Source organism: Bemisia tabaci, chromosome 6 (assembly GCF_918797505.1).
Source record: "Bemisia tabaci chromosome 6, PGI_BMITA_v3".
In the NCBI taxonomy this organism is placed as follows: Eukaryota; Metazoa; Arthropoda; class Insecta; order Hemiptera; family Aleyrodidae; genus Bemisia; species Bemisia tabaci.
In genome coordinates this window covers 7,560,360-7,583,303 of record NC_092798.1, presented here as the reverse complement: position 1 = coordinate 7,583,303, position 22,944 = coordinate 7,560,360, and the positions used below count along the sequence as shown (strand labels likewise).

Below are 22,944 nucleotides of genomic sequence, written 5' to 3'. Positions count from 1 at the left end.
CACAAACAAAAGCGGTGCGTATCACGATAATATTAATATTATGTCTTGGTGAGGTATGGTATGAATATTTTTCCCTGAAATATTTAGATAGTTTTGATGAAATCGCGATTAAAATTCATAAACAAATTATTGGGGGGGGCCTCAAATTCCCCACGAAATTCCCGTTTTATCTCACAAATTTTGGCAACGTCCGAGGGCTCATAGGACGTTCTTTCGCAATACAGAGTTCGGACTGACGGGATTTGAGTGTTGACTTCAAACATTTTTTCTGCCGATTGATTTTTCTGGCTATCGATGAGAGGTATTCTACAGCTGGGCCTGCTCTCCCTAGATCAGGGTGTCTACAGGTCCGGAAAATAAATCCGGAGAAAAATATTCATACATTTACTAGCAAATTCGTGTTTTATCAAAGGAAATATGGGATCGCCTGAAGGTTCATACGGCGTTTTTCCATAGCACGCATCGCATCGCTAGCAGTATAGGATCTATGGTTTGTAACCATTGTGTTACACTGCACCGTTCCGAGTCTATCACAAGGGGACTTTAACGCAGGAGTAGAAAAGCAGAAAAGCAGGAAACTTTAGGTGAAATTGCAAACAACATAATCTGAAAAATTGGGAGAAAAATATATTAGTTTACCAGGAAATTCGTGTTTTATAAATGAAAATTTGGCAACGCCTGAAGGTTCATACGGTGTTTCTCCTTTGCACGGCAGAATTTGCCATGGAAGATTCGGATAAACACCGGCTAAAAATAGGCGGATTTTCATCAAGTTCGACACAATTTCATTTCTGTCGATCGTATTAAAAAATTTCCATCGGAAGTTCCAATCTTATTATACTTTCAATTTTAAATCATCATAATTTGTTCAGCTTGAACTAAAACTCAACTTAAAACAGTGCCCAAAAATAGGGCAAAAATTCCAAATCTGTGGTGAGCGCCATCAGGCATTCCTAGGATCGGGCAACCGATCTTCTCGTTTATCAGGAATCTAGTGGTTGAATTGAAATTAATTTTTTTTTCTTTATTCAAAATATAGAGAACTACAAAGTATTAACTCTATTTGCTATAACTAAAAATTAAAATAAGACCAAAATTTACTTCGGATCTTTCGATAAGAATTCCTTGCAGGAGTCTGAACTTTGATAAATATTTTGTATTTAAGTGGAAACTACCGAGAGAACTGAGCACGAGGATACTTTTGGTTCATCGATTGATTACCTAATTACTGAGATACGAAAAAATGATTTAATCCGCTGAATTACATGTGTTGAAGTAGGAAATCAAGTTCAGCGAATATTCTATAACACAATGTCTAAAAGGTAGTAGTACTGAATATATTGGCATGTAGGGTGTAGCCAAGTGCTAGAGATAAAATTACAATTTTATAAAAAAAAAAAACACTTACATAGACTTTTTTTTGAACTTAAACTTAACTTAAACTTAAACTGAATTTTACAGCCATAACACTCGCTGATTCCCAAAGTAAGTTGCCAAAATAGCGCAAACAAGCTCCAGCTCCATTCTCGAAGCGTTATTTTTATGGCATCGTAAATCGTAACATACGAAAGAGCGTATCTCAATTCCAAAGTTGCAATATTTCAATATTCACTTCATTTTTTTAGAAAACTTTGACCGCGCTATTACGTTTTAAAATTTTTATGATTTTCGCCTGTGACAAAAAGCGATTCAGAGTTATTAGCCTGAAATGTTCAAGTTTCTTTGTAAAAATACAAATTGCGAGTGGAAATTTCGCAACGTTGATATGTGGTAACGTCCTTTCGTCTAGAAATAGATATTGTATACATGGCATTTGACCGGTCCGAAATTTCGTTGATCGAAAAAATTGACGTCTCTTCAGGCGTCCATACTTTCGTGCTCCTATAGCCCGGACTTTGCCAAATTTCCTTTGATAAAAAGTGAATTTTTGAAAAACTTACAAACATATTTCCTCAAATTTTTCAAAGAATGTTAGTCGCATTGTAATCTGAAGTACCTGAAATTTTAAAGGAAAAATATTCGCATAAATATTCTTATGAAAATACATTTTTATTGGCAGAAATTTGGCAACGACCAAATGCTCTCATGCTGTTTGTACTCAGTACAGCAATATCATCCACCAACATCGCGTGAGAGGAGAAGGCGATGCCGATCAGTAGCGAGGTGTGAATAATCGATTATCGATATTTCCCCATTTGAAGCTGTGGTAAAGAATCGATTATTAAGGTGTTCGTTGCTATCATCCAGTTAATCGATCCTTTACCATAGCTTGAAATGGTAGACCAATCGATATCGCAAAGCACGCCAAGCCACTGATTCCGATGACTCACGGCAACTTTGGACCGAATCATTCAACATTGACACTTTTAAACGAACCAAAAAAAACCTCACCTTCGAGAGCGCTGTCTTCAAATCAGATTACCGGCTTAATTCACTCAAACCATCAGTTTAGTACTTTGAGTATCTGTCAATCGGCGCGAAGCTCTGCTCAAAATTTTTATTGATAAGAAAAGCTGTCGGATGCTTCGGTTTTCGGTTGTTGCGCTAACCTGCGTTCCCGGTTTTCTACCGATATTTTTCCGTGCTTTCGTGTTTGGTTTTTGCTTGTTCGTTTGTGTTTTCGTCCTTCCGCTGGTAAATGCTCAAATTTACGGATATGTGATTCGATTGTGGTCTTTTGTTGTTCTTCTACCTGTGATTTTAAAAACTGAAATTTAAGAACATCGAATTTGTGTTTTTTTCTCCATGTGACACTGTAAGCCACTCGCAAATACGCTGCAGAGGAAAATTTTACGGTGAGCATATGATTTTCATTCCTCGAGAGGGTCTTCGCAGTGGCGTGGCGTGAATGATTGCTGATCGATATTTCCCCATTCGAAGCTATGCTGCTATGCAGAAAAAACGCCGTATGAACATTCGAAAGTTGCCAAATTTCCTCCAATAAAATATTTATTTTTGATTAGAGTTATGAAAATGTCCTGTTGAAATTTTCAGATGATATAGATCTAATTACGAAAAAAATTCTCTGAAAAATTGAACGAAAAATATCCAGAATTTTTCCTGAAAATTTGCATTTGATCAAAGGAAATTTGGCAGCTGACTAAGGTTCGCACGGCGTTTGTCCTTAGCACGGCAGTATGGTAAAAGATTAATCATTTAGATGTCTGTTGCGAACACCCTGCTCATCCATCCTTTTCTACAGGTTTAAATGACAGGTCAATCGCCATATCGCAAAACACATCACGCCACTGGATCTGTGTTGCAAGTCAAATCTGGGCATTTTGTTAAATGCCTGACATATAATCAAATGACATAATAAGTGACTAGACATGGTGAACTTAGAAATTTGTAAGAAATTCGCACACATGTCAAGGATGTTTTTTACCATCTTTAATGAATTTTCACAGTAATGATGGGATAATATTATGAATGCAGTAGATGCGAGTTACAGATACTGAAGATGGCTCAGAATTCTCGTTGTAGAGAGCTAGAGAATCCTATACAGCGAAAAGCTGAGACAAAAAGTGAAAATGATGAAGCTGGTTTTTGCCTAGTTTGTATTTTGAAGGGGTTCTAGCCCTAGCCCTAAGCACCAAGAAACAGTCGGACCATATTTTGCAATGAGGAACTACGATTTCTGGCTCATCCGTACATTTAAACACTTTTGCGCATATGGAAACTAATGGTACATTATTTGTTCCTCAACTGAGCCAGAAACTGTACTTCCTAATTGCAAAATGTAAACCAATTTATTAATGGTAACGGAACACTCCATCTACAGAGCCCCTAAGCTTTTTTCGTTATAGTCACAAAATGTCGAGACCGAAGTGCAGTTTTCTCATAACGGAAATATGTTGTAACCCTAACATGGAATACTAATGACCCCTATGGACAGAGATTCCGTATCTGTACCAAATTGGACTGCATTTTGAATTTAGGAACTAAAATTTCTGACACATTTTAAAAACACTTACGTGCGTAAAGTTACCGATGGCACATATCGACTGTGTAAGTCGGCAATCACATAACTCGTTTGCGGTGTCTGAAAATCTCCGCCTCTGTGTTACTTTTTTCAAGGAAAACAAATTTACATCATTTCTTGAAGTTTTTGCAGAATTTTTTTCGCATACAGAAGAAAAATCACGACAGTTTTAGAGAATTGCCATTGAAAAGTTTTCCGTTTAAAAAATTAAGTATGACAGGAAGTCTGCGACGTCGCAAACCGAGTTATGTGATTGCCGACTTACACCGTCGATATGCTCTTTCTGAACGGAGTCAGAAAATGTAGATCCTAATTGCAAAATATAGCACAGTTATTCTTCCAATATTTTTTTTTCGGCCGTAAATGTCTCAGTGGTACAGGGATGGGATTTTGTGAGTAATCTCTAGCCTTTGTCGCATAAAATCAAACGATTCCACCAGAGTCTAAAACAAAAACACGAGTGCCGTAGCTCAAAATTCAAACACTTTTGAATAGGCATGCCGAAAAAGACCGGTCATTTTCAAGTACGATCAGGAAGTAGCCAACACTTCGGTCATGCAGTGAAGCACTTAAACTAAAATGCCCGCTAAACGAAAGCTCGACACTTCGGGAAAGTTGGCCCGCTCGTTTTAGAGAGTTTTATGATTTTGCCGATGATAGGTAGAGCATAACTCGTCGCTTGGCTGACAAAAGGGCGTAACTGCAATTTGAGATGGACCCAGGAAAGCATTGAGTTAAGTGGACGACAAGGTTCATCGCGTATTGTAGTTACGCCCTTATGTCAGGAGGGCGACGAACTTCACCTCTCCTTCCCACCGGTCCTCCAGCTTATCGGTAGGGAGGGGAGAGTGGTTGGACAGTGGTAAGTTACTGACCACCAAAGTTGTTCTTTTGTCCAGCACCCGCCATGCAGCGTTTATGGGCACCACTAAATTAACCTGTAATTGTCTGTTAATTGTGGTAGCGGTAGGAAATGCCATGCCGGATTTGTCATGAAAATCGTTATTTCCTCTATGCGAAAATATGAATTTGAGTTTTACTACATACTGACAAGTGGCGATTCTTCAGAGTTACACCTTCTGTTTTTCCTCTTTTTAAATGTATGTAAAACAATCGAGTCTTGGTGAGGCAGCTCATCCCACCTAAATCGATATTCTTAATGGATTTAAATGGAGGAACTACGCGGGATTTCTAACTTGCAAAATCGCCACTGATCTTGACGGTGAAACTACGTGCCAGAGCGTATCATCTCGTTTGCGGACTTTCAAATTCTTCGCCCCCATTTTACTATATCATAGATCATTGTTCGCAAAGAGAAAAATCAGGGAAAGTGTGGAAAAATGACTTCGAGTATTTATCTATTTTAAAAATTACGTATGAGAATAAGTATGAAAGGTCGTAAATCGATGCACGAGTTCTTACAGTTCCACCATGGATATGCAAATGTATGCGTGTATTTTGAAAGATGAACTCTTAAAAGTCACCACAACAAGACTCATTGATACAAGTTCTTATTTTCCAGAATCGTCATTTTGCTCACTTAAACTTTTTTCCTGTTGTTTTAGAATAACCGATAATATTCTAAACCCATCTGACAACTCTGTTATCAACTAAGCATTCCGCATTACCGCCGTTCCAAGTAAAAACGCCGTATAAAAATTTGGATATTGTCAAACTTCTTTCGATGAAATGTTTATTTTTGGGAAAAGAAATCAATGTTTCCCCTTAAAAATTTCAGATAATATAGTTTAAATTTCGAATAAAATCTTCTGAAAAATTGTAGGAAAAATATCCAAAAATTTCCCTAAAAATTCATATTATATCAAGAGAAAGTTGGCAACGCCTGAAGGCTCATACTGCGTTCTTCCTTAGCATGTTTAACTCCTCCTGCTTTGAAGATAACTAACCAATTAACAAAAACATAAGTGATACATTCTCATTACATATCACGTTTAAAACAAGATCAAAACAAGTAGCAGAAGACGCCAGCTTCAGCAGGGAAGCTTTTTGTGCGAGAAAGAAAGGTAGTGAAATTTTAAGATGAAGAGGAAAGAGTAGCACTAGCGTGTCAAAATTGTTACTGTTTGCGGGTAGGTAGCTCAAAATTTCGACTAGTTTGAGAATACCGTCCATGCGCTTAAAGCACAGCTATCTTCCAGAGCTTTATGAGTGGTTCGTGATGTAAGGCGTCGCGTTTTGAGCTGGATGTTCCATGGACGGTTCGTGTTTTTGAATTGTGCATTTTTATTATTTTCTCGTATAAATCAGTATTCAATAGTTTGTGTGTATACCCAAAAATTGTTGATCGAAAAATGAGATCGTTGCAAACTTCAGCTAGAGCTAGAGGAAGAGTTGTTCCATTCTGCAAATGGCACACAATTCTAGATGAGCAAATCGGAAAAGTTGAAGAGTCAGGGAGCTTAAAAAAAACGCATATATTCCTTACGCAGATTGTGAAGTTGAGAGTGTTTTTCAGAATATTCCAATGCGCTTACCGTGATTTTTGAGTCATTTTCTATGGGAAATAACTCTTCTTTTTGCCCTATCTGCAGTTTGCAGCAGGTCCATGACTCAGATTCTTCAGGTAACTTCAAATTTTCCCCAATTTTGAGCGAACAATGGGTTGGGACATTCCGTGCTGGCAAAATTTCATCCCGTGCACATGCTCAAAATATGTAACAAACCTGCAACTTTTGGTCTGAATGCACCAGCTATCAGCTTTCCTAATGCGCTACGCAAAGATCACGTATGTTGTCATGGCTGTCTTTGTTCACACAGTGTGTAGCGGAATGACCCAATCCAGTCTCATTTTTAATGCATCACGCATTTTCGTCAACCCACATGAGAATGAAACAAAATGCGGGAATAAAACAGAACGTGGTTTTCGGTGGTCTAGAATCGGGCCGCAAGCTCGAGATTTCGTGTGATTTTGAGTCTCACGAGGATCGTAATTCAAGTCAGATCGTCGATTGAACTGATACATACATAATACAATGACAACAAAAAATACATTTCTCGCAGTTGAGTCTATTTATCCATTCCAAGACAAAAAAAAAAAGTAACTCCAGTTTAACGTTGCAAAATTTCAACTCGCAAATTTTGCTTCTGCAAGGAAACTATTGAGCTTGTTTAACTGAAAATTTCACTAAGTTTTCTTCTTATTACATACAAAAATCAGCAAAAGTCTCAACAAAAGATGCTCGGTTATACTTACGCAAAGGATGAAATTGTTATAGTCATAATTTTGCGGCCACGCAATGCAGTTACGTTTCTTCGTCTAAGGAACAATATCTTGTCGGCTCTGATTTCATTTTCACCGTTGTTGCCGATTTCCTTCATCCTTCTCCAGATGCAACACCGTGAAAACGGTTTTGAAAGCTGGAAAGTACCGAGGGAGGGACATTTTAAAGTAGAATTTTGGTCAGTAAAAGCAAAAGAATAACGATAGAACGCCTTGATACAACTATTCAAACTCTCAGGATGCCCGTGATGCATACACGAAAATTTGAAGGCGCTTCGGGAGCATTTAAAGGGGAGCATTTTGAAGGGAGGGGCATTTAAAAGTAGAATCTTGGTCAATTAAAGCAAAAGAATAACGATAGAACGCCTTGATACAACTATTCGAACTCTGAAGACGCGCGTGCTGCATACACGAAAACTTGAAGGCGCTTCGCTATGGACCACCAGTCATATAAATAGGTGAAAACCCACAAACCGAAGCATTCTTTTATGTAAATTACAAGGAGGATTGACCGTTTTTCATGGGTTTTTCGACTTTAGTTTCGTTTATCGCCCAGTACCTTATCAGTAGATTATCAGTATTTGTCTTCCGTCGATTAACTTCTATTTTACTACCAAAAACATATCCAACCTGTAATTGCTTAAGCTCATCTTCTTCTCATCTTCTTCTCCACAGCCTCTCCTGGGCTTCGGCTCTCAAAATGACTTTTTGTCATTCATCCTATCTTTCATCCTCCCTCATCGTCCTCATATCCTAATTGTTCTTAAATATTCTCCTTCCTTTTGCGCATATCTTGGTCGGTGTCTTTTTCTCTCTCTTGTGGTATTGAACCTTTACTTTTCAGTAAACCTCTTCGGCATTCTACTATCGCCCATTCATTCGACATGACCAAACCACCAACTTTAAGCACACTTTTCTAGAGAAATATTTGTCCTAGAAAGTTGAAATTTGGTCTGCACACGTTTTAAGAATAGACGATTTCGGGTAATCAACTGTTTTTTAAATTGTTTAAATTTTCGGAATTTGTTTTGGTTTTTTAAAAAATCCGTATAAATCCATTTTTTTACTACAAGCTTACTCTAAACTCTGTCCATTCATTGGCTGGACGAACATGTTTCTATATCTAAAGTCCTCGAGCTCAAAGCAGTGAACCCAGAGCAATTAGCCCTTAATCACGTGTCACATTCGATGAAATTTCCCTCATTTTGGCGGGAGATGCATCTTTTGACGAAAAATGGGAAAATGCCTCGCGGCGGCATTTTTCACCGCCCGACCTGATTCCGCAAAAAATGCAGTCTCCAGTGAACGTTGCACACGCGGTGGACAGATGCATCCACTAAAGTGCATGGCTGGCTATATACGAACTTGCACTCGGCGCCTTCGCTTAAAATGGTTGTCCGGGATGAGCAAGATTACCGATCAGGAGAGCGACCGCACTCCGCACAGAGGAATCCTAATAACAATAATTACTCTCCAGAGGTCTAGGTTCGAGCCCTACTCATTGACTTCGTGAGAATCTGCGAGTGTGACTGCTGTTCTACCACGATAAAGAAGAACGTCGTAAGAACATTCAAAAGCTGCCAAATTCCATTCCATTAAATAATCATTTTCAAGAAGAGTAATGAATAATTTCTCTCGAAATTTTCGAATAATTTAGACCCGATAGCGCATAAAATTCTCTTAAAAATTGAAGGAAAATATTCGCAAGTTTCCCTGAAAATTTTGTATTTTATCGAAGGAAATCTGGCAACGTCTGAAAATTCATACGGCGTTCTTCCTTTCAGCAGCGGTGTTGTGTGCGCATGGGTGCTAAAAAGGGGAGGAAAGAGGCAGGACTATATCTAACGCTTGAATGAAAATTGGACTTCATTTTGCAATTAGGAATTACAATTCCTGGCTCAGTTTAGAAACAATGTATGTACCATTAGTTTCCCCATGCACATGAGGGTTTTTACGGATGAGCCAAGAAATTATGGTTCCTTATTGCAGAATGAAGTCCAGCTGTCCTACGCTGCTGTGCTACGGAAAGGAGCAGTACTCATCTACAGACATGAAGTTTTTAAGAGAGTAATGGCTTTCTGAAGCTTTTCACTAACTTTCTCTGCTCTTTCATGTATATTCTCGACCATTTTGCTGTGATATTGGATTCTGAAGATTGGCAGCGACATTTTTTTAGGATTTTTCGTATTAGAAGGTCGGCTTCCCTTTCAGGCAATAAAAGATCCATATTTCGATATGGATCGCGTTCAGCAAAAAGGAACCAGCGCAATTACAGTGATGTAAAAATGTCGCTTCTTCATAATTATTTAAAAAAAACTCCCAGAATAGCAAATTTGTCTCTGCTTCCCACCAAAATATTGAAATAAAGGAAAATATTCGTGTAAATTCCAATACTGCGTACATACATTAAGTACTTTTAAAAGGAAAAAATAAGTTACACGATTTTGAAAACACTGTAATCGCGCTGGTTCCTTTTTGATAAATGTGATCCATATGTCCGCACTCTCTCCGTGTAGGCGCTCTAATTAAAACAATTAAAAACCAGAAAGTTGAATACATATTCATCATAGTAGTGAGTTTTCAGAATACTAAATTCTGAATACTGAATTTGGCCCCTGTCTCTTAATATCGATCCAAATATCCGACCATCAACCACCAGAGCCTCGAGTGAGCTTGATGAAGGATCGCGGTTTGACCAACAGATCAGCCGGGAGCTGTCAAGAATACGTCTTGATCGGCGATCAGCCCGGGCCCCCCGACCGGCACAAAATGTCCGCGCGTTATTGAGTGATTGCATGACAGCTCTCAATTACCCGCGCACGCGTTACGACCGCTAACGCTCCGGATTTCCTAGCGATCGTCCGCTTCGCCAGCTCGGAATTAATTAGCCGGCAATCATACCTGTCCGCCTCTCGGTCGATTCAATTTTTCGGGGGTGCCCGCTAATGCAAGGCTAGAAATAACGAGCTCATTTTTGGCGCTGGATCCTGATATATACTTCTATATGAGCCTGAAATCGCTTGAGACAGCGTGGTTGTTGAGAATCATGAGATAGTTCGGATGGACTTGTTTTCAGAGTCCGATTGAGACGTCGACGTGACGTCATGAGAGACGTTTCCGGTGAACTTATAGGTGAATTTGGGGTTTAGTTTGGTTTGGACTGATGGGTTTATTTGGTGGGACTGACCGATAAACGTGAGTGAGAGCTTTTTTTCGGTGAAAATTACATACTTGCTAAGACATAACATTAACATGTGACCAGAAGCGAGGCGTGAATGATCGAGTATCGATATTCCCGTATTTGAAGCTATGCTAAAAATCGAAATCTTAGTTGCAAGTTTTTTTATACGCAAGAAAACTCTTAAAAGTGTCTGTCAATTTTCTAGAGTGATTAAATTCGCATAAAATGAACCATGACCTAATTAGTCATGAATTTTTTCTCCACTAAAAGTTCAAAATCGAGCAAAATATTTTGAAGGTTTAAATTATTATTATCGTGCGTTAGTTTTTGTCATTATGAGTCTTATGAACGTTTACAAATCCAAAATGTTTTTTCCTTACTTCAAGCTTATGCAACTTGATACATTTTTATTAAAGTCGGTCCGAATAAAAAATTTTTCAGGTAACACAGTTAATTTTTCATTCTATGAAAACTACCGATTTTTTAATTCAACTCTAGTACGGCAACACTGTCACGGAAATTGAAGTTACAAGCTTCCGTAGGGTTGCGAGGATGAGTGAGCATCGACCGCATCTACGTTGCGTTTCCGCGCTGGAAAACTGCATGCTGCGTCTACCGATGTTGCCAAATTAATCATTAAATCCCTGTTTTTGTGATAAAGTTTTTCATGGGATGATGACAGGGGGAAATGAATATTTAACGTCAATTCAGCAACGTAATCCCAGTCCGCAACTCTGTCTGTATCGATCGATCATTAATTTCCAGCTAACGCAAGGCACCGTATCGCTGATTTTGATCATTATTCATCCCTCAGTGACTTTGCGAGTAAGAGTGTTACAATGTAAAGTTTCATCGCCGTTAAACCTCATGCACTTGGTTTAAACTGCGCCATGATATGCGGAAACGCTCTCATTGATGGTGTAACGATAATTAATTGTTACAAAAAGACTTTTCCACGTGGATACGTACAACGTGCCAGGTGCTTTGAGAAGCAGCTATTGCTACTTGAGGTGGACTTTCAGTATTTTCGAGAATGATTAGATCGCCGATTGATCAATAATTGGTAATGCATCAAAGTGGCGTGCTTTGCGATATATCGATTAATCTGCCTCTTGAACCTATGGAAAAGGATCGATAAACAGGGTGCTCGGAACGAACACCTCAATAATCGATTCTTTACTGTACTGCAAATGGAGGAAATATCGATGAATCGATCGTTCACGCCTCGCCACTAAATTTTTGGAATTTAGAACATTTTTTCAGAATTTCTAAGCAGCACATGACACATCACGCTGTAGAACATCTCTTACTTGTATAAAACATTTGATTAAAAAATCTGAAATGTCTCTGAAATTGCGTCCCTGGTGAATATTGCAAATATTGTTGCCTTCCGATTTGCGATATTTACTCGGGATGCACTGTTGCATGCTACCTAGATAGCCAAAAGCTAATAGAAAGCTGAAAAATTCATTTTAATACACATATAATGTTTGAGTTCGCACATAAAGGATTAACTTAAATATTTTATTTCGAATTTCGTGTTTTCTTCACTGAAATCTTCAGATTTAATAACTTCGAGTTGATCTGAAATTTAAGTGTGTTGAGGTTGAACTCGAAATATTCGCAAAATGCTCCTCCGAGCAAGAACACCAATATCTTACTTTTGCTTTCACCGGTCAGTAGCGAGATGTGAATGATCGATTATCAATATTCCCCCATTCGAGGCTATGGTAAATAATCGATTATTAAGGTGTTCGTTTGCGACCAACTCGTTTATCGATCCTTTCCCACAGGTTAAATGGCAGATAACTCGATTTATCGCAAAGCGCGCCACGCCACCGTCACCGGTATTCCGGTATTAGTGTGCTTTTGTCCAGGGACAGTCCCATTTATAAATTCGAACAGTAAAAAAAGGATCCTGTGAAACGAACAACTGATCCATCAGGATTCCGGTTCAAGAATCTCGGCTGAAGTGCAGCTCACATTGTTAGAGTAATCTCACTGCAACATCTTTTATGAGCCCAGAATCGAGTTCATTAACAAACACCGCGGGGCCTGGGTTAAGGAGTGCATTGTGAATCTGGTGCATAATGCTGCTGTGCTACGGAAGAACACCATATGAGCATTCGAGGGTTGCCAAATTTATACTAAATAATTATTCATTTTCGAGGAAAGTTTTCCAGGAATATTTTTCTTCGAAATTTTCAGGTGCGCTGGATTTTCGCTAAATTCTCTGAGAACTTTCAAAGGAAAGAAAATCACAGGCTTTATCACAGAAAAAAATAGATGGTGCTTACGACAGAACCTTCTGTTCACAGGCCTCCTGCACTTCTTTTGTTAACAGTCACAGAAGCTTCCGTTATGAGGACAGAGTACTCTGTTCCCACGATCGAAGTTCTGTTCTCACAACTGAAAAATTCTGTGAGTGTAACAAAAAAACTGCAGGAGCCCTGTGGACAGAGAGTTTTGTCGTCAGCACCATCTATTTTTTTCTGTGAAGGAAAATCCGCGCAGGCGAAAATTTCGGGTTCTCTAGATTTGGCCGTGAATGATATTCCTCGAAAATTTAAAGGATAGTAGACGTTTGGGACTATTCAAAGGAAAATGGACCTAGAAGCACACAAAGTCAAAATTAAGTTGTCGATGCCACAGTACAGAGAGACGGTCTACAGACATGTTGGGATGATGATAGTCCAAAAATGGATGCACAAATCGGAGCTGAAGTTCTCAGTTGAAAAAACGTGATTTCGAGAACGTTTCATGTAAAATTTGCTGATCTGCCATGTTCGGAGCACAACATTTCCGGGTCATAATGCAACTTTATTTCCTACTTTGACACAAAAATGAACTAAATCACTCATTATTTACTCCAGTAATAAATGAAAAAAGTCGTCCTTACTTTATTTCTCCCATTTAGCTGGGAGTGCAGTTAATTTAAGAGTTATGAAAAAGATGTATTAAATTCTTCCATAGAAGAGTATAATAACTCTATTTTACGATGTGGAAGCCGTTGGAATCCAAAATCCAATTCATCGACTCAAAACGACAAAAAATGCTCTACTGAAAAATATTCATACGGAGACCAAGGTTTCTTTTTCCTGGGACGATCAGATTTGACTCGAAATGTCAGTTTTTTCTAAGATAAATGTGGCAACGCACGGCTATTCATACGTCGTTTTTAATGAGAACGCGACGGTATGCGGCTAGCCCATTCTCCCGCGCCAAAAGTACACTTGAACTTTCTTCAAAAACACCATCAAACGGGGGCTCTCGGACCCCCTGGTGGAAGTCGGTAGTCGCTGCGGACGAGTTTCGTTATCATTCATCGTGATAGCGGCCGGCGCAGAGCGACAGATTAGCGCCGGGCATTTCACCTAATAATTACGGGGCTTTTTATTGGACCCGACACTTTCTACGGCACGCGAGATCGTTCCTACCCGTGTTGCCACTCTGAGGGTTGTTTTTTGGCTCCACTCACACTGAAAAAAATCGGATTTTTCACGACAAAGAAAACCATTCCCGCGACACACTACGGAAAAAACTCCGGTTACACAGGGACTAAGCTTCAATTTATTTAGAGGACCATAATTCGGTTCAAGTAACCGAAGTTTTACCGAAAAACCAATCGGTTAAAGTAACGAATAGTTTTGGTGGTCTCCTGACTGAGAACGTTGGTGCTCCACCCAGGGATGGAAAAGTTCATGAAATTTTTTGAAACTTTTGGGGATGCGTTTAGGAGGCCAAGAAACGCTTAGAAACGAAGATATTCGATTTTAACATTTTTCACCCCAAGCCTAAAACATTCACGAGTTGCATCTGTTCCCTTTAGGTTTAGAGGTTCGGTTGGGGCTAAACTGCCCTTTGTGTCTCCCTTCGAGTATAGCACCTTAGTAGGGTAATACTGGCGCATCAACAGGAAGACCATCTGAAACGCTTCCGGACTTGCGAGGGTTAAATCAATACATAATTCAGAAAAAAATTAATAAGTTTCAAATTTTGTGCAATTTATTTGAGCTTTTTATATTGCATGAAATTTCATATGAAATAATACTTGCTAGCTCTGGTTCCACCTGATCTGAAGTTCTTTTCTCCAGGGCCGGATTAAGGGGGTGGCCACATGGGCCGCGGCTCATGGCGGCAAATCTATAGGGGGCGGCAAATTTTGAAATTTATTTAAATGTAGGTATAGAAAATTCGAATTTAGAAAAAAAAATTACGAACGAGAAAAGGTGAAAAAATCTCTAATTTTCTGAGAGCATAGTAATTTCTACTTTTGTCGTCTTTCAGTGACACAAGAGAGAGCACCTTTAATTAGTCGAGTTAAGAGAGAAACCAAACACGCAATTTGGCCTGAAACGGCGCGACTTAGGGAGAAATGATGACGAGGACTTGAGATGAAACGGAGAAGCCCTCGGCGCGGCGATTGGCATGTAACACATATTAGCGCCTACAAGACTGCGTGAATACTTCACGCATTGCGTAAAAACACAGTGCGTTCAGCAGCGGTCGGCGTGAAACTCATAGTACCTACAAGACTGTCGGAATACTTCACGCATTGCGCCAAACACGGTGCGGTTTGCGCGGCCCGGCGGCGGAAGTTAAAATCATTAATCCACGTTTATGTTTGTTCTTTCATAATTTTTTCGTTCATTTCTGATGAATGAAAGACCTTGTCCACACAGAAATAGGTTTACGAGACTTAACTTTCGCGGAAAGCTCCGTGAACTTTTGCTAGTAGTGTTGACAGGGCTTTCCCAAAAAATGTGTTCAACACAAGTAAACGCGTCTTATGCACCCCTCCCCCGCTGCCACGTTCATTTGATGGTTTTTATTGATGTTTCAAAACGAGTGAGAAGGGGGCGGCAAAATTCGGGCGGCAAGTAGGTAAATCCGGCCCTGCTTTTCTCCGTGCATTCAATCAATGAGCCACCATTAGAGATTTCGGCTCAGAGAACCAAATTTTTCAGTCATGGGAACTGAATTCGGTCAGGCAAATGGTGTTCGTCACGATGCTTGTTTCAATGGGACGCATTTAACTCAAAAGGAACTACATCCATTTTAACAGGAGCCCTGTCATGCATGTACTCTCATGGATCTTAGGGCTCATGTCACAATATATGTAGTTCCTTTAAATGCGTCCGATTGAAAAAACTCAGTCACACGCAAGGTAGTAATTTCCAATTTTGCGTGGAGTTGTGAAACTGGAGTAAAATATCTGTATCAAATTATGTTTTTGCCACGATATATACACCGAAAAAAAAAATATGCTGTCTTAGCACCTAGGATGTCAAAAATGTGTCTAGTGGTCCCAAAATGCTGCCTTTACAGCCCCCGCAGTTAATTTTACATCCTGTGAATGCAAATTCAACTGCGTGGGCAATCAAGGCAGCATGTATTAGGATCACCAGACACATTTTTGACATCCTAGGTGCTAAAACAGCATATTATTTTTTTCAGTGTACTTTTTGTAGCGGAAGCTCAAAATTGCACAAATATTTTACAAAGATGCATAGGCGGAACTAGACACTTCTAACGGGGTGGAGGGCTTTAGGGAGTTAAGGGGGCTCCCAAGGAAAATTTCGAAATCCTAAAGTATCAAATATGCAGTTTGACTCAATTTCATCATGAAAAATTACGTTCTTCTCATTTCTTTCCTCCACCCTCCCTTCTTCCTGTCTTTCGCCTATTTTTCCGGGAGAACGGGAGGGGGCGGATGCCCCCTAGGGTGCGTCAAAAAAAATGAAAGTCTGAAATGTTCCGCTCCCCAGGCGGCAATCGATGACGTTTGGTAAAAAAACATGTTTGCCAAAATTTGGGCCAATTTCAACCATTTTAAATGGTGCCAAAGGTCAATTTTGTGATGAAATTATGATATTTTGGTTTAGACCTCGATTTCGTACAAAAAACTCGATTTTACGCTGAAATCGTGCGTTTACGAGAAAAATGTCAAAGAACTCGACTTGTAGAGGATGAAATTTTACACTAGGAGGACGTCTTTGTAACCGATAAAAATCAAATTGAACTAGAAAAACTCAACTCGGTATTTATTTTTTTGGTCCTCAGAATTTCCGAGGTCTTACTAAGTAGAGGTTTAAAAGACTCATTTTTCACGAAAATAAGTCGAAAGAGGGTATAAATGAACTGTAGGCAAGTGTTGAGGATGCAAATGTCATCAGAACTTCCTCAGTTTCAAAAAAAGTTCCAACTATTTTGCACAATCCTCCAAAAAGTGTACGGCTCGAGAAGCAGGATCGTGCTATAATAGTAGGGGGAAAGTGCGGTTTGACCGGGAAAAATTGCGTAACAAACTTTCCCTATGTAATCGTCATCAGTAGGTCCCCCTGAACAACTTCCTAAAAGTTAAAAATGGCCCGACCCCGGAATATCCCTCAAAAAAGTTAAAATTGAAAATGGCGGCCGTAATAAGAGGGTCCGGGAAATCGGTATTTTAAAATGCTCATTCTGTCTCATCATGTGAGGTAGCATTTCCTATGTAATTTTGGTCGTAGATTTCATAAATGAATTCCGCAAGGCCCCTTCTGAGCTTACGTTTCTCTCGGTAGTCGTATGTTTCCTTTAATTTCCTTTATTAAATACATTTATAACATCAAATTTAAGTTTCTTGGCCATAAATACATGAAAATAAAGACACTTCACTTTCCTTGTTCCTTCGGTGAATATTTAAAAAAATGCAACCTCCTGCCTTTCACATTTGGCCGCCATCTTTGATTTGGAGCGCCCCCTTTGGCCGGAGGGCCTTGCGGAATTCATTTATGAAATCTACGACCAAAATTACATAGGAAATGCTACCTCACATGATGAGACAGAATGAGCATTTTAAAATACCGATTTCCCGGACCCTCTTATTACGGCCGCCATTTTCAATTTTAACTTTTTTGAGGGATATTCCGGGGTCGGGCCATTTTTAACTTTTAGGAAGTTGTTCAGGGGGACCTACTGATGACGATTACATAGGGAAAGTTTGTTACGCAATTTTTCCCGGTCAAACCGCACTTTCCCCCTACTATTATAGCACGATCCTGCTTCTCGAGCCGTACACTTTTTGGAGGATTGTGCAAAATAGTTGGAACTTTTTTTGAAACTGAGGAAGTTCTGATGACATTTGCATCCTCAACACTTGCCTACAGTTCATTTATACCCTCTTTCGACTTATTTTCGTGAAAAATGAGTCTTTTAAACCTCTACTTAGTAAGACCTCGGAAATTCTGAGGACCAAAAAAATAAATACCGAGTTGAGTTTTTCTAGTTCAATTTGATTTTTATCGGTTACAAAGACGTCCTCCTAGTGTAAAATTTCATCCTCTACAAGTCGAGTTCTTTGACATTTTTCTCGTAAACGCACGATTTCAGCGTAAAATCGAGTTTTTTGTACGAAATCGAGGTCTAAACCAAAATATCATAATTTCATCACAAAATTGACCTTTGGCACCATTTAAAATGATTGAAATTGGCCCAAATTTTGGCAAACATGTTTTTTTACTAAACGTCATCGATTGCCGCCTGGGGAGCGGAACATTTCAGACTTTCATTTTTTTTGACGCACCCTAATGCCCCCTACACCCCCCTTAATCCGGTTAAGCAAAGATTGTGAAGTTAGGAGAGATAATCAGCCTCTCCTATTGCACCCGTCGTTATTTTTGAGCCATTTTTCATAGAGAGCAACTCCTCTTTTCGCCTTGCAGAGCACTCATTGCCTGTGACGTTCAGTAAATCGTAACCGCTATTGCAGCAACATGAAGGCAACACTGTTCGAGGCACTTTCCAACGATTTCCTGCAACTTAAAAGCACGTAACGGAGTACGATAGATACACATACGCCGCGCATGGAGTAATATGATAGCTCGAAGAGTACAACTTTTATTGTGAATAAGAGTCATGCTGTGGTTCGCGTTTCGTATATACGGAACCGGTTGCTCTAAAAGACATCTTTAATTTTTCGTAATTGGGCTCCCCTCCCCTCCTCGTCTAAACATCATTTTGACTTGCACGATCACGCGAACACATCAAAAGGAAAATATACTCAAAATTACGGAATACCTAGGCGTTCAGGAAATGAACGAAAGAGACGATCTTTTCACCATCACTTTCTCAATAGAAGTAAAATTGTCTTTATTCAAAAAATGTTATGTGTTATCAAGAAGAAATTAGAAAAGTTAAGGTCTAAAGGAGAATACGTCGTTTCTCGGAGGAACGGACGTAACTCCATTCCAAGGTTGCAAAATTGACTCAAACAATTCAATTTTTTACAAGAATTTACCTGCGCAATTTTTGTCCAAAATTTCTCTGATTTTTGCTCGAGATCAGAGGAAAAATCAGTGAAATTAGGTTTAATTAGCTAATTTAACCACCCCCGTGGTTAAATTAGCTCTCCACTATTGTGAAATGTACATTTGAAACATGTTGGACATATTTTTCAACAATTTAATTGTTAAGTCAGCAATCCATTTTTTTCCATGCACTAACATAAAGAAGAGCGCAACTTGATTTTGGCGCGGTATCAAAAATGTGAATTTTTTTTAGAAAGCTCATAATCGATGTATGAGGAATCCACTGAACTTTTCAGTCAAATTTTAAGTTAGCCCCATAAGCTCCAGATTTCAAGCAGTCGGTTCCTCTGGAACTGAGCCCTTATCCCTCAAGGTCCCTGGCCGGTCAATGTCGTGAAAGTCGAGCTTTAAGCACGATTACCATCGAGATTCTCACGATAGTGCGAATTTCCGAGGCTTTTTCCCGTTCCGAAGTAGGTTAAATGGGAGTTATATCTGCCAAACAAAATTGTGTGCATTATAACGTGAGCCCTATAATGCGTACGTTCTCATGGGCCTCAGGGGTCATGCCTTAATGCACATAGTTCCGTTTGGTAGAAATACGTCCAGATAATAGTCGAAAGAGGAGGCGGGGGGAGTGTCCGCTGTCCGTTGATCGGCAAAGTGCGAGCTTCGAGCTATCCTAATCGGCGCTTATGAATGGCGACGTACTCCCAAGGTCACTCGCCCCAAGGGAAGGGGGGTGCAGGGCCCCCCTCACCCCCCTTGCGCATCCGTCCTGTTCGCGAGCGCGCGCCGGTGCAGTCTCTCGTTGTTCGCCGGTCCGCGCGCGTCGTCGCTCGTCTCCCGGTCGCCCGAAAGTTCGGAAAGCTCTCGCGACTTGTGCTGTTTCGCCTCACGCGGCCTCCTTTTACCGGTTATTATCAGAGCTTTTAATGAGTCTTTGAATTATAGGCGCTTTTTATGATTAGGTTGATTTATGACGGGGAGGCCAGCAGGCCGATTATTGAAACTGATAGATAAAGCTATAGACAAAGGCGACAAAAGGGATTTGGAGGGATTCTATTGGTGGAAGCGGGTGGTGGCAATGGACATAGGAGGTAGGTAATAGACTAACTAACGGCCACCCACCAAAGACCCGACTGTTAGTCCATCATTTCTTTCCTTAGTCTATAAGAACCAACCATATCAACCAATAGGATCGCTCTATACTCCCTATGTCTTCTTTGTCTATCGCTTTGTCTATCAGTTTCAATAATCGGCCCGGTAGGAGCCCTAAGGGACTCAGGGTTTGGGGGTTGGGACCAAGGGACCCAGCCCCCCCCCCCCCCCCCAATTGACTGGAAAAATATAAAACAGGGAACCAGGGTTTATTGAAAATAATGTTTATTGCTTTATTAGAGAGAGCGGATTATTCAGGGGATTCCGGGGGGGGGGGGGCGTGACCGGAAATTTGTCCCCAAAATGTCATTTTTTGTGATTTTTAGGAATTTTCCCCCATGCACTTCCATCACTCCCCTCTTTTGAAAAGTTTCTGGTTACGACACGATAAATGAGAGAATAAAATAGCCCCTCGCCCCGCTTTGGATTGTCACGAGTGGAGAAAACAGTGGAAAGTCAGAAAATAAGCTGTAGGTAGTTAGAATTATGGTCGATCAGAAGAGCGACCGATCACTGTAGTGAGAAATTTTCTGAGATCTTTCCTGGATATTTTGAGAATATCCGCAGTAAAATTTAATGCGAAAATATTCGGCGCTATACACGCATCAAACATCAGCGAGAATTCATGATGGCAAAAATGATATTTCTGGAGTTTTAATAGGGCACTTTCCCCAATCAATGAGAGGGAATCATCGCGTTGCAAGTATCAAGCAGATTCTGATAATTGACAAAAAAAATTGATCGTATTATCTAAAAATGTTTTAAAAAAATTTAAAATTGAAAAATTAAAAAAAACCTTAAATTCACAATTCAAAAAAAATTTAATCAAAATTTAAAAAATTTACCTACATTAAAATCTTCTCCACGATCATTATATAAATCTCCCGACCAAATTCAGCAAGCAGACTGCTTTCGATGAATCCTGTATCTTTTTTCGAATAACATCTATCTTGTCTCCATGTACAATATGTCTGAATATAGATCCTTTTACAATTAAGTTGCGCGTGTGAAAAATAAATCGACGGTTCTTGAGTGGTTTTCTTCAAAGCGTTGAACTAGGTCTTTTCTTGTTTCAGTGATGCAAAAATGATCGGTGTTCGGAATTTGAGCGGAATTCGGAAACTTCGCTTTTTCCTTCGCAACGCGCTCATCTCCCGCTCTCGCATGCAGTCTCTTTCGCGCTTCGTCAGGTCGTTCGTCAAATTCACGTCGTGACGTCATTCAGGATAAAATAAGTGACGTCATTTAGGATAAAACAAGTGCAGTACTCAGGATAAAAGGAGCACCGGTTTTAAAGGCGAATTGAATTGGATCAGCTTTTCCAGGTAAAGTTGATTTTTTTCGTAAGAGCACACGGCGAGATAATTGGTCCATCCGAAAGGCCAAATTCTGCAGTCCTCCAGACTGATTGTTGAAATTGATAGAGGAAGCAATAGACAAGGAAGAAAAAGGGGAAACAGAGCACTTCGATTGGTTGAAACGAGAGGTTGTTATGGACTAAGGAGACAAATAATGGACTTGCTGTAGGGTCTCCCGTAGGTTGCCGTTAGTTAGTCTATCACCTACCACCTTTGTCTATTGCAGCCACCCGCTTCCATCAATAGGATTGCTCCATTTTTTCTTCGTCTTTTTTGTCTATCGATTTGTCTATCGATTCCAATAATCAGCCAATTTACCGCAGTTGCCGGTCACGGGAACTGAACATTCGCTCAGGTAACGGAAGTTACACTTTGACTCGTATTCTCCATCGAGAACTTCAGCATCTAAACCAAAGGTCGGTTTCTATGACCAAATATATCGGTTGCTTAAACTACAAGTTGAAGTATTCCATATGAACCAAGGTTTGGTCGTTTTAATCGATGTTTTCTCTCCATGTGGCGAGCTGATTGTTGAAATTGATAAAGACAAGGCGATAGAAAGAAGACACGCTTATTATATTATTATTTTTTTTTTAAAAAAAAAAGAAAAATTAACAACGAGACATTGATACTGAAAAGACGCGTCACTGAAATAGTTTTCCCTTTTCAATTTTTCCTACGTATACTTATAAACGTGACGTAACTTTAACGTAAACAAAATCGCTTCCTGTCCTCTACGTGAAGTAATTTTTTTGCTCCTACACTAATTTTTCCCCCTTCAGTTGATCTCTGCACTGAAAGTATATACCACCTTAAACTTCTCAAAATTATTATGCACGCGTTTCTTTTGTAATAAAATCGTGTGTCGGTGGTTGAATCATATGAATTGGACATTTTATTTGAAGCCATCCAATGCCAATCGTTTGAATTTTATGTCATCTCAGACATGCCTTCCATATAGTCATTTATGATAACATCATTTACAGCATTAGTTTAACATTAAGTGGTAAGCCGTGAATGTGAAAGATCACTCTAATCCGTTTCGTTGCCTTGCTTAAGTTTTTAATTTTCTCAGGAAAAACTTAGCGATATGAACATACATATAGTCTTCACGCTGTAATAATTTGTCATACTTGATGGACGATAACAGTCAGCAAATTTGAGGGGTGCGCGAAATTTGGACCCAAAAAGAGTTCCGGTATATTTTATTACACTTTTTCCATCAAAAAATTATGCCGACAGAACACGATTTCAATCGAGTGGTCCATTCTTTAATCCAGGCAGTAATTCTTTCTGCTTACAATAATACCGTATCATACAATTTGATGAAATGATGTATTACATCCTCCTGACTTTGAAAAGCTTATCCATTGGAATTTACTTCGCCAAATCAAAGAAGAAAAATGCGAAGGAGAAATGAATGACATTTGTTTGTTAAAGCCGGAAAGACAGCTCAGTTCCACAGAGGGACTCCTCAATTAATTTAGCATACCATTTGAATTTGTAATTTGAGAAGACAGCTTGCCTCTTTACTGGGTCAATATTCAAATATTTACGTCTAAGCCTCACAAAAACAATAAAAAACCGGTAAAAATCATCCTTGAGAGAAGTGGAAGGAAGCTGACCTTCCGTCTACGAACTGTAACAGTTTTGGTGCGTCGATTTACGGCGCTCGGACCGTCCGCTAAGGTCGTGCCCCCAAATTTCGAGGTTAGGCCGGTAGAAAAAACTTG

At 39.6% G+C, this 22,944-nt stretch overlaps 1 protein-coding gene across 1 annotated transcript in view; it reads left to right on the top strand.

Moving 5' to 3' along the window:
- Window positions 1–19,473: 19,473 nt before the first annotated feature.
- The window catches only part of LOC109035150 (short-chain dehydrogenase/reductase family 16C member 6), a 42,155-nt gene continuing 38,684 nt past the window's right edge, over window positions 19,474–22,944 (top strand). The window contains exons 1-2 of the mRNA XM_019048690.2: window positions 19,474–19,608; window positions 20,930–21,178. The gene's annotated coding sequence lies outside the window, so the exon portion shown is untranslated. The remainder of the gene's footprint in view (window positions 19,609–20,929; window positions 21,179–22,944) is intronic.